The 12932-nt window shown below is 40.1% G+C and overlaps 4 non-coding genes and 3 pseudogenes across 4 annotated transcripts; all 7 read left to right on the top strand.

Annotated features, from left to right (window-relative positions):
- The first annotated feature begins 5876 nt into the window (after positions 1–5876).
- LOC140876696 (5S ribosomal RNA) lies at positions 5877–5986 on the top strand (annotated as a pseudogene).
- Positions 5987–6383: 397 nt separating this feature from the next.
- LOC140876640 (5S ribosomal RNA) lies at positions 6384–6501 on the top strand (annotated as a pseudogene).
- Positions 6502–6901: 400 nt separating this feature from the next.
- Positions 6902–7020, top strand: LOC140876676 (5S ribosomal RNA; annotated as a pseudogene).
- Positions 7021–7419: 399 nt separating this feature from the next.
- LOC140876614 (5S ribosomal RNA) lies at positions 7420–7538 on the top strand. The gene has a single exon (XR_012148917.1). It is a non-coding gene; the product is annotated as a 5S ribosomal RNA (ribosomal RNA).
- Positions 7539–7939: 401 nt separating this feature from the next.
- Positions 7940–8058, top strand: LOC140876518 (5S ribosomal RNA). Its single transcript, XR_012148825.1, has one exon. It is a non-coding gene; the product is annotated as a 5S ribosomal RNA (ribosomal RNA).
- A 400-nt stretch (positions 8059–8458) lies between these two features.
- LOC140876796 (5S ribosomal RNA) lies at positions 8459–8577 on the top strand. Its single transcript, XR_012149028.1, has one exon. It is a non-coding gene; the product is annotated as a 5S ribosomal RNA (ribosomal RNA).
- A 399-nt stretch (positions 8578–8976) lies between these two features.
- On the top strand, positions 8977–9095 carry LOC140876579 (5S ribosomal RNA). The gene has a single exon (XR_012148883.1). It is a non-coding gene; the product is annotated as a 5S ribosomal RNA (ribosomal RNA).
- Positions 9096–12932: the final 3837 nt, after the last annotated feature.

Raw genomic sequence — 12932 nt, 5'->3', positions numbered from 1 at the left:
CATCTGTTTCCACCAATACTGCATTTTCAAATCATTATACATTTTTCTGCCAGCAGATATTGAAAGAGGCTCACAGCATCTGTTTCCACCAATACTGCATTTTCAAATCATTATAAATTTTTCTGCCACCAGGATGAATACTGAATCGACTGCTGTGAGCCTCTTTCAATATCTGCTGTTTCAAATCTGATATATCGGGAACAACCAATCTGTTATTTACATATAACACATTATCAGCACTGACCTGATATTCAGATTGATGTCCAGATCTGACCATATCAATCGATTTCTGAATATTCTGATCCACTTTATGTGATTCTTTGATTCGTATCAACAATTCTGGCTCAGCTTTCATAGCACAAACTCGGATAGGCTGTATATCTGTGTCAAATACTAATCCAGAAATACAACAATCTTCTACCATTTGTGATACACCTATCGTAGATAAGGATAATGAACATACCTTCCTACTCAAGGCATCTGTAGCTGCATTGGATTTTCCTGGATAATATTTGATCTCGCAATCGAAATCTTTCAGTAAATCTAGCCATCTACGCTGTATCATATTCAATTCTGATTGCGAAAACAGATATTTCAAACTTTTATGATCAGAAAAAATTTCAAACTTTTCACCATAAAGATAATGTCGCCATATTTTCAATTCAAAGACAATAGCAGCAAGCTCCAAATCATGGATAGGATATCGAGTCTCGTGTGACTTTAACTGTCTCGAAGCGTAAGCGATAACATGACCTCGCTGCATAAGCACACAACCCAGACCCTTGTGAGAAGCATCAAAATATTCCACAAAATCACCCGTACCTGATGGAATTGTCAAGACAGGTGCACTGGTAATCCTCTTCTTTAACTCCAAGAAACTTGTTTCACAAGATTCAGTTCAGACATACGGCTTATTTTTCTGAGTCAATTGCGTAATAGGCTTGGCAATGCTGGAAAAATCTCTGATAAATCTGCGATAGTAGCCTGCTAAGCCCATAAAACTCCGTATTTCTGGCACTGATGTAGGTCTCGGCCAATTTAGTACAGCCTCTACCTTTCTTGGATCCACTGAAATCCCATCACCAGAAATAATATGCCCAAGAAACACAACTTTCTGCAACCAAAACTCACATTTCGATAACTTGGCATACAATTTCTCAGTTCTCAAAGTCTGTAAGATGATTCTGAGATGTTTAGCATGATCATGTACATTCTTGGAATATATCAAGATATCATCAATAAAAATAATGACAAAGTCATCCAAGTATTTCTGAAATACCCGATTCATCAATCCCATAAATACTGCAGGAGAATTAGTTAAAACAAAAGGCATGAAAATAAATTCATAATGTCCATACCTTGTTCTGAAAGCAGTTTTAGGGATATCTTCATCTCGTACCCTCAGTTGATGATATCCGGATCGCAAATCAATCTTAAAATAGATAGCGGAACCCTGTAGCTGAACAAACAAATCATCTATTCTAGGCAGTGGATATTTATTCTTTATGGTTACCTTGTTCAATTGACGATAATCTATACACAACCGCATTGAGCCATCTTTCTTTTGTACATATAGTACCGGAGCGCCCCAAGGTGAAACGCTCGGCCTAATTTACCCTTTGGCCAACAAATCTTCCAATTGATCCTTCAACTCCTTCAATTCAATAGGTGCCATTCTGTAAGGAGCTTTGGATATTCGTTGCGTACCTGGAATTAACTCAATACTGAAATCTATTTCTCGAACTGGAGGTAACCCAGGAATTTCATCAGAAAATACATCAGCAAATTCATGCACAACTGGAATATCTGTTACTGCTGGACTGGATTTCAATACATCAACTGCATAAATTAGAAATCCTTCTGCACCTCTCTGCAATAAACGGGTCATAAATAACACAGATATCAAAGGGATCTTGGCTCTGGAACCCTTACCGTAGAATTTCCATTCAGCTGCCATTTTTGGTCTAAATCTGACCACTTTCTGAAAACAGTCTACAGTCGCCCTGTACTTGGTTAACATGTCTATACCGATAATACAATCGAAATCTGATAATCCAAGTACTATACAATCTATATCAATCACATTCTCGTCATATTGCAAAGCACAATTGTGAATCATTCGAACAGATATAATACCTTCACCCAAAGGTGAAGAAATAGAAATAACAGTAGGCAATGGCTCAGACGATAAAGAATGCATCATAACAAATTTTTCAGATATGAATGTATGTGATGCACCTGTATCTATCAAAACATAGGCAGGATAACCAAAGATAAAGCAGTTACCTGCTATAACATCATCAGGTGCTGCCTGAGCCTGCTCCTCCGTCAGTGCAAACACTCGTGTCTATTGTCTAGGAGGTTGAGTCACAGTCTGGCTTCCTCCTGCTCTAGTTTGTTGCTGAGGCTGAAATGAATGCACTGATTGTCTTTCTCCCTGAGGTGCTGGTCGAGAAGAACTTTCACCAATAGCTCGTTGAGGACACACCTTGGCATAGTGAACTGGTTGACGACAAATATTACAATTCCTTGACACACCTCTACACTGATCAATAGCATGTCGTCCACCACACTTACCACAAAATACTCCTGACTCACTAGTTCTCTGTCCTGTACAAAACTGCCTCTGTCCACTAGAACTGGAAGAACTACTTTCAGACTTCTTAAACTGTTTACCTTTAGGCCTGAATCTAGAATCCTTTCTACCACTGCTTCCTCCCTCAAATCTGGGAGATGGTTGCTGAAACTGTGGCGGATTCTGTGGCACTGATGCTGATACAGGCTGTGGAGATGGCTGTGGAAGAAATGGTGCTCCTCTTTGTTGCAATAAACCTGCTTCTGCTCCCTTAGGTTTATTCAAGGCATCAGCAAAGGTATTGGGTCGTCCACTGTTCACCAGAGTAAAAACATCTGGATTGAGGCCATTGATAAACTGGTCTGCCATGGCTTCATCTGTCGCTGCTATATGTGGAGCAAACTTCAAAAGACTTGAAAATTTGGCCACATATTCTTCGATATTCAAGTTGCCTTGCCTCAGATTAGCAAATTCAGTACCCTTATCCTTCCTGTAGGAGACTGGAAAGAAACGTTGATAGAATTCAGTTTTAAAGACAGTCCAGGTGATAGTCGTACCTCGACGTTCTAACGCTTTCTTTGTAGTAATCCACCAAATTTTGGCAACTTCATGAAGTTGATGTATAAATAATCTGATACGATGGTCATCTGATTAATCAAGTGACTCAAACAAATGTTCAATGTCTTCTAACCAATTTTCACAATCAACTGAATTTTCCGTTCCTTTCAGTTTTTGCGGTTTGAACGATTGAAATCGTTTCAACAGTGTCTCCATTGGAGTAGCAGTAGCATCCATAGAATCAGTAGATGTACTACCCCGTGCATTCTGAGGTTTAGTAACTGGCGGTGGTACTAATGCTGGTTCGGCATGGGGAACCACTAATGGATGTCTAGTGGCCGGTGCTTTACGGGAAGGCATATCTGATTGTCAAACAAATTAGTGCATAAACAATATCATATTCAGCAATTTATTCCATCCTTCTCTGATAAGCATTCTCATGCGTTCTCATAAGAATTCAGGTTCTGACTGAGGATAATCTAGAATACAATTGCATATATAGCATGCAGTAGCAATGAAAGCACATAATCATGCAATCACATAATTATTGCAATATAAAGCATGTTAGCATATAGTGCACATAATCAGATACATGTAATCTCATGCAATATCAAGCAGTCAGACAGACTCAATCTAGCCCGCTCATCAACTTCTATCTGAATCCAGAAACATATGCTCTGATACCACCTGTTGTAAGGACCTCGGGTGCTAATCAAATCTTATAGGGCGATTAATAACTAAAAAAAATACTTAATCTGCAATACCGGACATTTGGCGACGCAAAATCTCGTCGCAAAAAGAAACAACAATTTTTTTTTTACCTAGGTGGCTCGCTCGAGCGAGCACCTCTCGGGTTCAAACACCCTTGGCTCGCTCGAGCAAGCCCAGGCTGCGCTCGAGCGAGCTGAGTTCTGCCCGGCTGCTAAAATCTGACCTTTTGCTGTCAAATGAAAGTTTTTGATGCATAACTTCTTCCAACAAAACCATATATGTACAAGAGAAGATGAGAACATCAAAAACACAAACCCAACATGTATATATAATCTTTGTCAAGCTACAAAATAATAGACATGCTATCTCACAAACATAATATGAAAGCTAACAAGTACTTGACAACAACATACAAAGTTCTTGTATCATTTCTAACATATTTAACAAACTCAAAGTAGAACTTGTTCTGCTAAAACCCGATTCCTCACATGCTAAGACTCTCTCTCTCGAGCTATCCCTGTCGCTTCTGACCAGCTCCTGCCCAACCTATTGCCATGCACACATACAAAACAAATCAATAGCCGGATACCTCCGGTGAGAATAAAATCCCAGTATAAAAAACATAAAGCGCGAGATAATAAACGTGAATGCAATGAATATGTCAAAAGAGGCTATCAATCTGATATTAATAAAATATTGGTTCTTGGGATCCCGAGGAAATAAAATCTTCAACGTACACCAACTCACCCAATCGAGGTGAAGTCAAATACTTTATTTTCTCTGACTTTGGTGCAACTATAGTGAGTCTTCTGGCTCTGGAAGTAAGTCTACATTCCGTGCCACACAACTACAGCCCTCCAAACGTCATATGCACTCTAGGCTTTTCAACCCTCTGTGCCTATCATGCTGGAGTTCAAGATGAATGCAACATAATCTGTATGCATTAAAGACTATAAACTATCTTGAACATATAAGCACATAAGCACACAAAGTATCAAAGTCATCTAAATCACATAAAATACAAAATCAAACAAGTATGTGATTAACAAGGGATACTAAAAAATAATAGCTATTTCGAGTGTTCTATCCCATCTGGATTAGCTGTCATTTATACCTTTCAATGTCGCGTCTGAAATACTTCAAATCTAAAAACATAACATGACAAATATATATCAAAATCTGCTCGAATTCGTTGCATGTCAATCAATCAAACTACTTCAAACCTTCTTCAATATTTCTCGGTTCGAAGACTATTGTCTCGGCTTCAATACACTTTGATACCAAGATGAAAATGGAATATGAATGAGCCAAAAACTCAGCTATACATTCAATCTAAGCTTCACTAATTCAATAGACTCAAAAGTGTAGTAATTTTGAAACCGACGGCGTAAACCGGCAACCGAATCAATATCACAATCAATATATCAAGAACTTCTCAACATAATTCTCAACATATCATCACACATAACGCGAAAATCAGCATAATCAGAAATGATAGGGTTCAACTTTCACTTTCTAAAATCATATAAAATCTGAATAACAGTCTTTTCTCGAATCGTCTGCGAATACAAAATCAATACAGCTCATATATGCATATATCTTAAAATCATAAATTTCCATCTTCAACATAAAAATAAAATCTGAGAAAAATGAATGAAACTTGTACCAAAATGAAGGTCTCGAAGCGGTGATCGTAGATATATATTTATCTCAAATTTTTGACGACCGGATCACGAGTTATCGGAACTTTTACGGATGAAAATGGCTTCCAAAAGGGTGTCAGCCATGTTCTGCCCTTTCCTTCATTTTCTTCTGATGCTTCACGTTAATAATGGTTGAAAAATGTGTAATTATAGATATATATTAGCCAAATTGCAGTGTAGTCCCTAAACTTTTGGTTATTTGCAATTCAGTCCCCGGAAAAGCGATTTAATTCAATTTCAATCCTTATTCATTTAAGAATAATATAATTTAATTCTAAACTCTAAATATTCTCAAATTAAATATTCTCGGATTAAAATTAAATAATTTCGGGTTTTATACTAATGCACCGGATCCCATCAAAACTCCGAAATTAAGCGTGCTTATGCGAGAGCAGTACTAGGATGGGTGACCCCCTGGGAAGTCCTCGTGTTGCACCCCTTTTTCTTTATTTTTTTTTCTTACTCGTACTTCTTGTTCTTTTGATTCCTCGATGTCCTATTCCCGATACTTTCAGTCCAATCCGCGGATAGAAAAAATGCAATTGACTGAATAATACGACGTGAACGTGCGATCTGGGTGACGCGAGCCGCTTCGGTGGGTCTCAACGTGCCTTACGGGAAAAACGTCCCAAATGTCCAACTCCGGGTTGGAATTTAAGAGTCTCTGTATCTTTGACCTAGATGCGCGCTGTAGGTATCGAGACGAGCTTCGCGTGAACAGGCTGAAGCTCCCGTAACTGTCAGTCGGCCGAAAGTTATGTTCGTTTGAAAGTGCAGCGCCTGTTCCTCCGATCCGCAATTCAAGAGACAAAAAAATAAAGAATTCATTTACTGTTGGGTGCGATCATACCAACACTAATGCACCGGATCCCATCAGAACTCAGAAATTAAGCGTGCTTGGGCAAGAGCAGTACTAGGATGGGTGACCCGTGGGAAATCCTCGTGTTTCACCCCTTTTTCATTAATTTATTTTTTTCTTACTCGTACTTCTTGTTCTTTTGATTCCTAGCTGTCCTATTCCCGACTCTTTCAGTCCAATCCGCGGATAGAAAAGATGCAATAGACTGAATGACACAATGTGAACATGCATTCTGGGTGACATGGGCCGCTTCGGTGGGTCCCAACGTGCCATACGGGAAACACTCCCCAAAAGTCCATCTCCGGGTTGGAATTTGAGAGTCTCCATCTCTTAGACCGTGATGCGTGCAGTAGGTATCGAGACGAGATTCGCGTGAGCAGGCTGAAGCTCCCGTAACTCCCAGCCGGACAAAAGTTATGTCCGTTTGAAAGTGCATCGCCTGTTCCTCCGATTCGCAATTCGAGAGACAAAACAATAATGAATTCATTCACTGTTGGGTGTGATCATGCCAGAACTAATGCATCGGATCCCATCAGAACTCCGAAGTTATGCGTGCTTGGACGAGAGCAGTAATAGGATAAGTGACCCCTTGGGAAGTCCTCGTGTTGCACCAATTTTTCATTAATTTCTTTTTTTATTACTCGTACTTCTTGTTATTCCGATTCCTTGCTGTCCTATTCCCGAATTTTTCAGTTCAATCCGCGGATAGAAAAAATTCAATAGACTGAATCACACGACGTGTACGTTCGATCTGGGTGACGGGGGCCGCTTCGGTGGGTCCCAACGTGCCCTACGGGAAAAATGCCCCAAAAGTCCATCTTCGCGTTGGAATTTGAGCGTCATCGTCTCTTTGACCAAGATGCGCACTGTAGGTATCGAGATGAGCTTTGCGTGAGCAGGCTGAAGCTCCCGTAACTCTCAGCCGGACAAAAGTGATGTCCGTTGAAAGTGCACCGCCTGTTCATCCAATCCGCAATTCGAGACACAAAATAATAAAGAATTCATTCACTATTGGGTGCGATCATACTAGTACTAATGCACAAGATCCCATCAGAACTCCGAAGTTTAGCGTGATTAGGCGAGAGTAGTACTAGGATGGGTGAACCCCTGGGAATTCCTCGTGTTGCACCCCATTTTCATTAATTTCTTTTTTTTTCTTACTCATACTTATTGTTCTTTCGATTTCTCGAAGTCCTATTCCCGACTCTTTCAGTCCAATCCACGGATAGAAAAATGTAATAGACTGAATCACATGACGTGAACGTGCGATCTGGATGACGCGGACCGCTTCAGTAGGTCCTAATGTGCCCTACGGGAAAAACGCCCCAATAGTCCATCTCCGGGTTGGTATTTAAGAGTCTCCTTCTCTTAGACCGAGATGCGCGCTCTAGGTATTGAGACGAGCTTCGCGTGAGCAGGCTGAAGCTCCTGTAACTCTCAGCTGGCCTAATGTTGTGTCCGTTTGAAATTGCAGCGCCTGTTCTTCTTATCCGCAATTCGAGAGACAAAATAATAAAGAATTCATTCAATGTTGGGTGCGATCATACCAGCACTAATTCACTGGATCCCATCAGAACTCCAAAGTTAAGTGTGCTTGGGCGAGAGTAGTACTAGGATGGGCGACCCCTTGGGAAGTCCTCGTGTTGCACCCCTTTTTCATTAATTTATGTTTTCTCTTACTCGTACTTCTTGTCCATTTGATTCCTCGTTGCCTTGTTCCCAACTCTTTCAGTCCAATCCGCGGATAGAAAAGATTCAATAGACTAAATCAAACGACGTGAACGTGCGATCTGGGTGACGCGGGCCGCTTCGGTGGTCCTAACGTGCTCTACAGGAAAAATTGCTCAAAAGTCCATCTCCGAGTTGGAATTTAAGAGTCTCCATCTCTTCAATCGAGATGCGCGCTGTAGGTATCGAGACGAGCTTCGCGTGAGCAGACTGAAGCTCCTGTAACACTCAGTCGGCCGAAAGTTATGTCCGTTTGAAAGTGCAGCGCCTGTTCCTCCGATCCGCAATTCGAGAGACAAAATAATAAAGAATTTATTCACTGTTGGGTGCGATCATACCAGCACTAATGCACCGGATCCCATCAGAACTCCGAAATTAAGCGTGCTTGGGAGAGAGCAGTACTAGGATGGGAGACCCCCTTGGAAGTCCTCGTGTTGCACCACTTTTTCATTAATTTCTTTTTTCTTACTCGTACTTCTTGTTTTTAGGATTCCTCGTTGTCCTATTCCCGACTCTTTCAGTCCAATCTGCAGATAGAAAAGATTCAATAGACTGAATCACACGATGTGAATGTGCGATTTGGATGACGCGGGCCGCTTCTGTGGATCCCAACGTGTCCTATGGGAAAAACGCCCCGAAAGTCCATCTCCGGGTAGGAATTTGGGCATCTCCGTCTCTTAGACCGAGAAGCGCGCTGTAGGTATCGAGACGAGCTTCGCGTGACCAGTCTGAAACTCCCGTAACTCTCAGCCGGCCGAAAGTTATGTCCGTTTGATAGTGCAGCGCCTGTTTCTCCGATCCGCAATTTGAGATAAAAAACAATAAAGAATTCATTCACTGTTGTGTGAGATCATACCAGCACTGATGCACCGGATTCCATCAGAACTCCGAAGTTAAACGTTCTTGGGCGAGAGCAGTACTAGGATGGTTGACCCCCTGGGAAGTTCTCGTGTTGCACCTATTTTTCAATAATTTCTTTTTTTCTTACTGATAGTCGTGTTTTGTTTGCATATTTTAATGTTATTTTGTTAGTAGTTTGCATTCATTTATTTGTCTTTGTTCATGTTTTATCTTAGTTTTGTTTTATGCATGCATTTAGCTACATAACGTACTCCCGGGTTTAATGTGTAGGAAGTATCAAGTTTTAAGAAGAAATCGGATGTTTGCATGCGCTCGATCGGACGTACTTAGAGGATCAAGCGATGTACAATAAGAAGTAAAGCGGAATGTTGGCAAAGTTTCATGCGCTCGATCCTGCGTACTCATAGGATCGAGCGCGAACTCTGAAGATTCAAGGCAGTAGGCATCACATTTTTCACGCGCTCGATCCAAGGAACTCTTGCGATTGAGCGCGGCCGAGGAAATTCAAAACAGTAGGTCTCAATTTTTCATGCGCTTGATCCGGCCAACTCATAGGATCGAGTGCGCTAGTCTGTTCGGGAAATTTTTTTTAATTTTGGAAACTCTTTTATTTTGGACTCTAGTTTTTATTAGGCTTTTATTCCGTTTTTTGGAGATTATTATCAGACTTTTACAATCTCTAAGGCGGCTAGGTTTTGTTCTTACAACTCCCTCTCAAGTTTTCTTCTTTTCTTTTGAATTTTTCTTGAGTTTTGATGAATCGTTGCAGCTAAACTTTTTATACTTGGTTGAGGGAGACGAAACCTTGATATAATTTATTCATGAGATTCGATTTTCAGTGTTTAATTCTTGTTGAGTATCGATAGTTGATCTATTTTATTTTATGTTTGTATGCGAGATTTTAGGATTGGTCATCTTAGGATTTTGCTATGCAAACTATAGCTAAATTAGAATTCAAATCCCTAATTTTTTGAATCAACTAATTTGCGAAGCAACTACGTGTGATATTTTCTGCTGTTGAATTTATTAATTCGTAGGAACAACTATTGACTAGGCTAAATACAACCGCTGGTGTTTGTGTTGTCTAGATTCGTCAGTTTTACTCATTTGAATGCTACATTAAATTTAAATCTAGATCGCTGGAATTCGGGTTAATTTATTGGTAAGGGTTAATTTAGAACGCTGGTGTCTAATTAACTAAGCTTAAGGTGAAACAGGAATTTGATTTTCAATGATGAATATTCGATAGGATTAATTATTTTTAGGGAATCGATGATTGAATGAATGAATATCAAGGTTGTATTCGACCGATACCAAGGCTTTTCTTTTATTGATTTCTCCAGTTTAATTTTCAATCTTGCATGATAGTGATAATATTTAATTTTATTCGTTTGAAATTTCGGTAGTTAAGTTCCAAAACTCAAAAACCCCCTTTAGTTTATTTAGAACACATTAAATTTACCTTTCCTCGTGGGAACGATCCCTACTCACACTACAACATTTTCGTGGTTATCTGATTGAGTTGGGTAATATGGGCGTGACGCGACTTAGCGCTGCCAAATTTTGGCGCCGTTGCCGGGGAACGATGTTTAATTTTTTGTGTTCTTTTTTTTTCTTTTTGTTTTGTTTAATCTCACTCTCCTCACTTTTCTTTGTTTCTAGTTCTCTCTCATTCATGCTTTCAGGTGATTTTGCTGAAGAAGACTTTTTCTACGACCCGGAGATCAAAAGGACTTTACACAGGCGAAGGAGAGAACATCGTAGGCAACAACAAAAGGAAATTTCTCGAGCTGCATTCCCAGAAGAAGAAATGGCTACTAATGAGAATCTGAGTCTTAGATAATTGGGCACTCTTAATCCCAATCAACAACCTTTATGCATTACTTTTCCTACATTAGAAAATAATGCTACTTTTGAGCTTAAATCTGGATTGATTCACTTATTACCTTCTTTTCATGGTATTGGAGGTGAGGACCCGAATAAACACTTGATGGAATTCCACGTGGTTTGCACGAGTATGAAACACCATGGAGTGACAGAGGAGCAGATTCAGCTGAGTGCTTTTCCTTTCTCTTTGAAGAGTGCTGATAAGGATTGACTATATTACTTGCCCTCTGGTATCATCACAACTTGGATGGAGATGAAAAGAATCTTTCTAGAAAAATATTTCCCAGCCTCTAGAGCTGCGAACATCCGGAAGGAAATCTATGGAATCAAGCAATACTTAGGGGAATCACTACACGAATACTGGGAGCGATTCAAGAAGCTTTGCGCTAGCTGTCCACAACACCAGATAAGTGAAAATTAATTAATTCAATTATGTTATGAAGGTTTGTTGCCCCATGACAGGAGTATGCTAGATGCAGCAAGTGGAGGCGTTTTTATGGATAAAACGCCGGTACAAACGAGGAATTTAATTGAGAATATGGCTGCCAATTCTCTACAATTTGGCACCATCAGGAATGAGCATGTACTGAAGAAGAACAACGAGGTAAATGTCTCTTCCCTTGAGCAACAATTAATTGAATTGAGGTCTCTTGTGTGTCAGATGGCTGCAGGGAATGGGCAGACTACAAAGGCGTGTGGGATTTGTGCTGCAGTGGGACATACTACTGATATGTGTCCCACATTTCAAGAATAATCGGTTGAACATGTCAATGCTTTTGGAGGATTTCCTGAACCACCACAGCGGAAATATGATCTCTATTCCAACACATACAATCCAGGTTGGAAGGATCATCCAAATCTGAGATATGGGAACCCTCAGGCGAACCAATCTGGACCTCAAGCACCACCGCACAATAAAGCTTATAAGCCACCGTATCCTCTACAACAGCAGCGTCCTCATATTCCCAATCCGGGTGAGTTTCTTGAAAATATTGTTAAGGATCTTGATACTAATACTGTAACTTTCCAATAGAAAACAAGAGCAAGTATCCAAAACTTGAATACGCAGATGGGGCAGCTCGCCACCGCCATCAATAAGTTGGAAGCATAGCATTCCAATGCTTTACCATCTCAAACAATTCCGAACCCAAGCGAAAACACAAGTGAAATCACTCTAAGGAATGGGAAGGAGTTGAAGATCAAGGAGAAAGAAGTGGATACTTCAGCCAAAGAGGAGCTGCAAGAAGAGACGAAATTGACCGATGGAGAAGCATCCAAGGAAGAAGCGCCAAGAGGTATGTTTCCTCCACTTTCTGTGTATAAGCCTGTTGACCCTTTTCCCTTAGCACTTAAGGAATCTAGAAAAGATGAAGGGATAAAGGATCTTTATGAGACTTTTTGTATATGTAAGGTGAATATTCCGTTGTTAGATGCTATTAAGCAGGTACCTCGATACGCAAAGTTTTTGAAAGAATTATGCACAGCAAAGTGTTTTAATGTAATATTATCAAGTAGGGACTCCAATGGACTCTAATTGATTAGATTAAGACAATATGGTGTCTTCATCACTCTTTTACAATGTATAGATCATTGCAAATGCCAATATATGTTGTAATAAGCTTGTAAATGTAGTTTAAGAATATTAAGTTGGTAATCCAATGCATTCCAATTGGTTTGAATAAGCTATGTAGCGACCCTACCCGGATCCACTACCTAATCAGAGTGATTAGCGCAAGCAACAATAATTAAAGCGTTAAATAGCGGATAATTCCAAAGTACAACAAATCCAATCGGCAGAATACAACCGACTATAAAAACAATGTATAATTCTTTATACAACCAAATCGAAATTAGGGTACCAGAGTCCCTAACAAACTACCTCTGCACGGTAGCAACCTCAACCCTGCTGGGAACCACCGGGACCATCCAGCCTCAGACTTGACCCGCCACAAGGTGTCCCAAAACACGAAACATAAAGGGCGTGAGCGACTACGCTCAATCAGGAAGCAATGATATAAATACAAATATGAGCATGCACATGACTTTAAAG

The sequence above is a fragment of the Henckelia pumila genome, chromosome 1 (assembly GCF_033568475.1).
Source record: "Henckelia pumila isolate YLH828 chromosome 1, ASM3356847v2, whole genome shotgun sequence".
NCBI classification, from domain to species: Eukaryota; Viridiplantae; Streptophyta; class Magnoliopsida; order Lamiales; family Gesneriaceae; genus Henckelia; species Henckelia pumila.
Note: the sequence above shows the minus strand (reverse complement) of the source record. Positions and strands in the feature narration are given on the sequence as shown.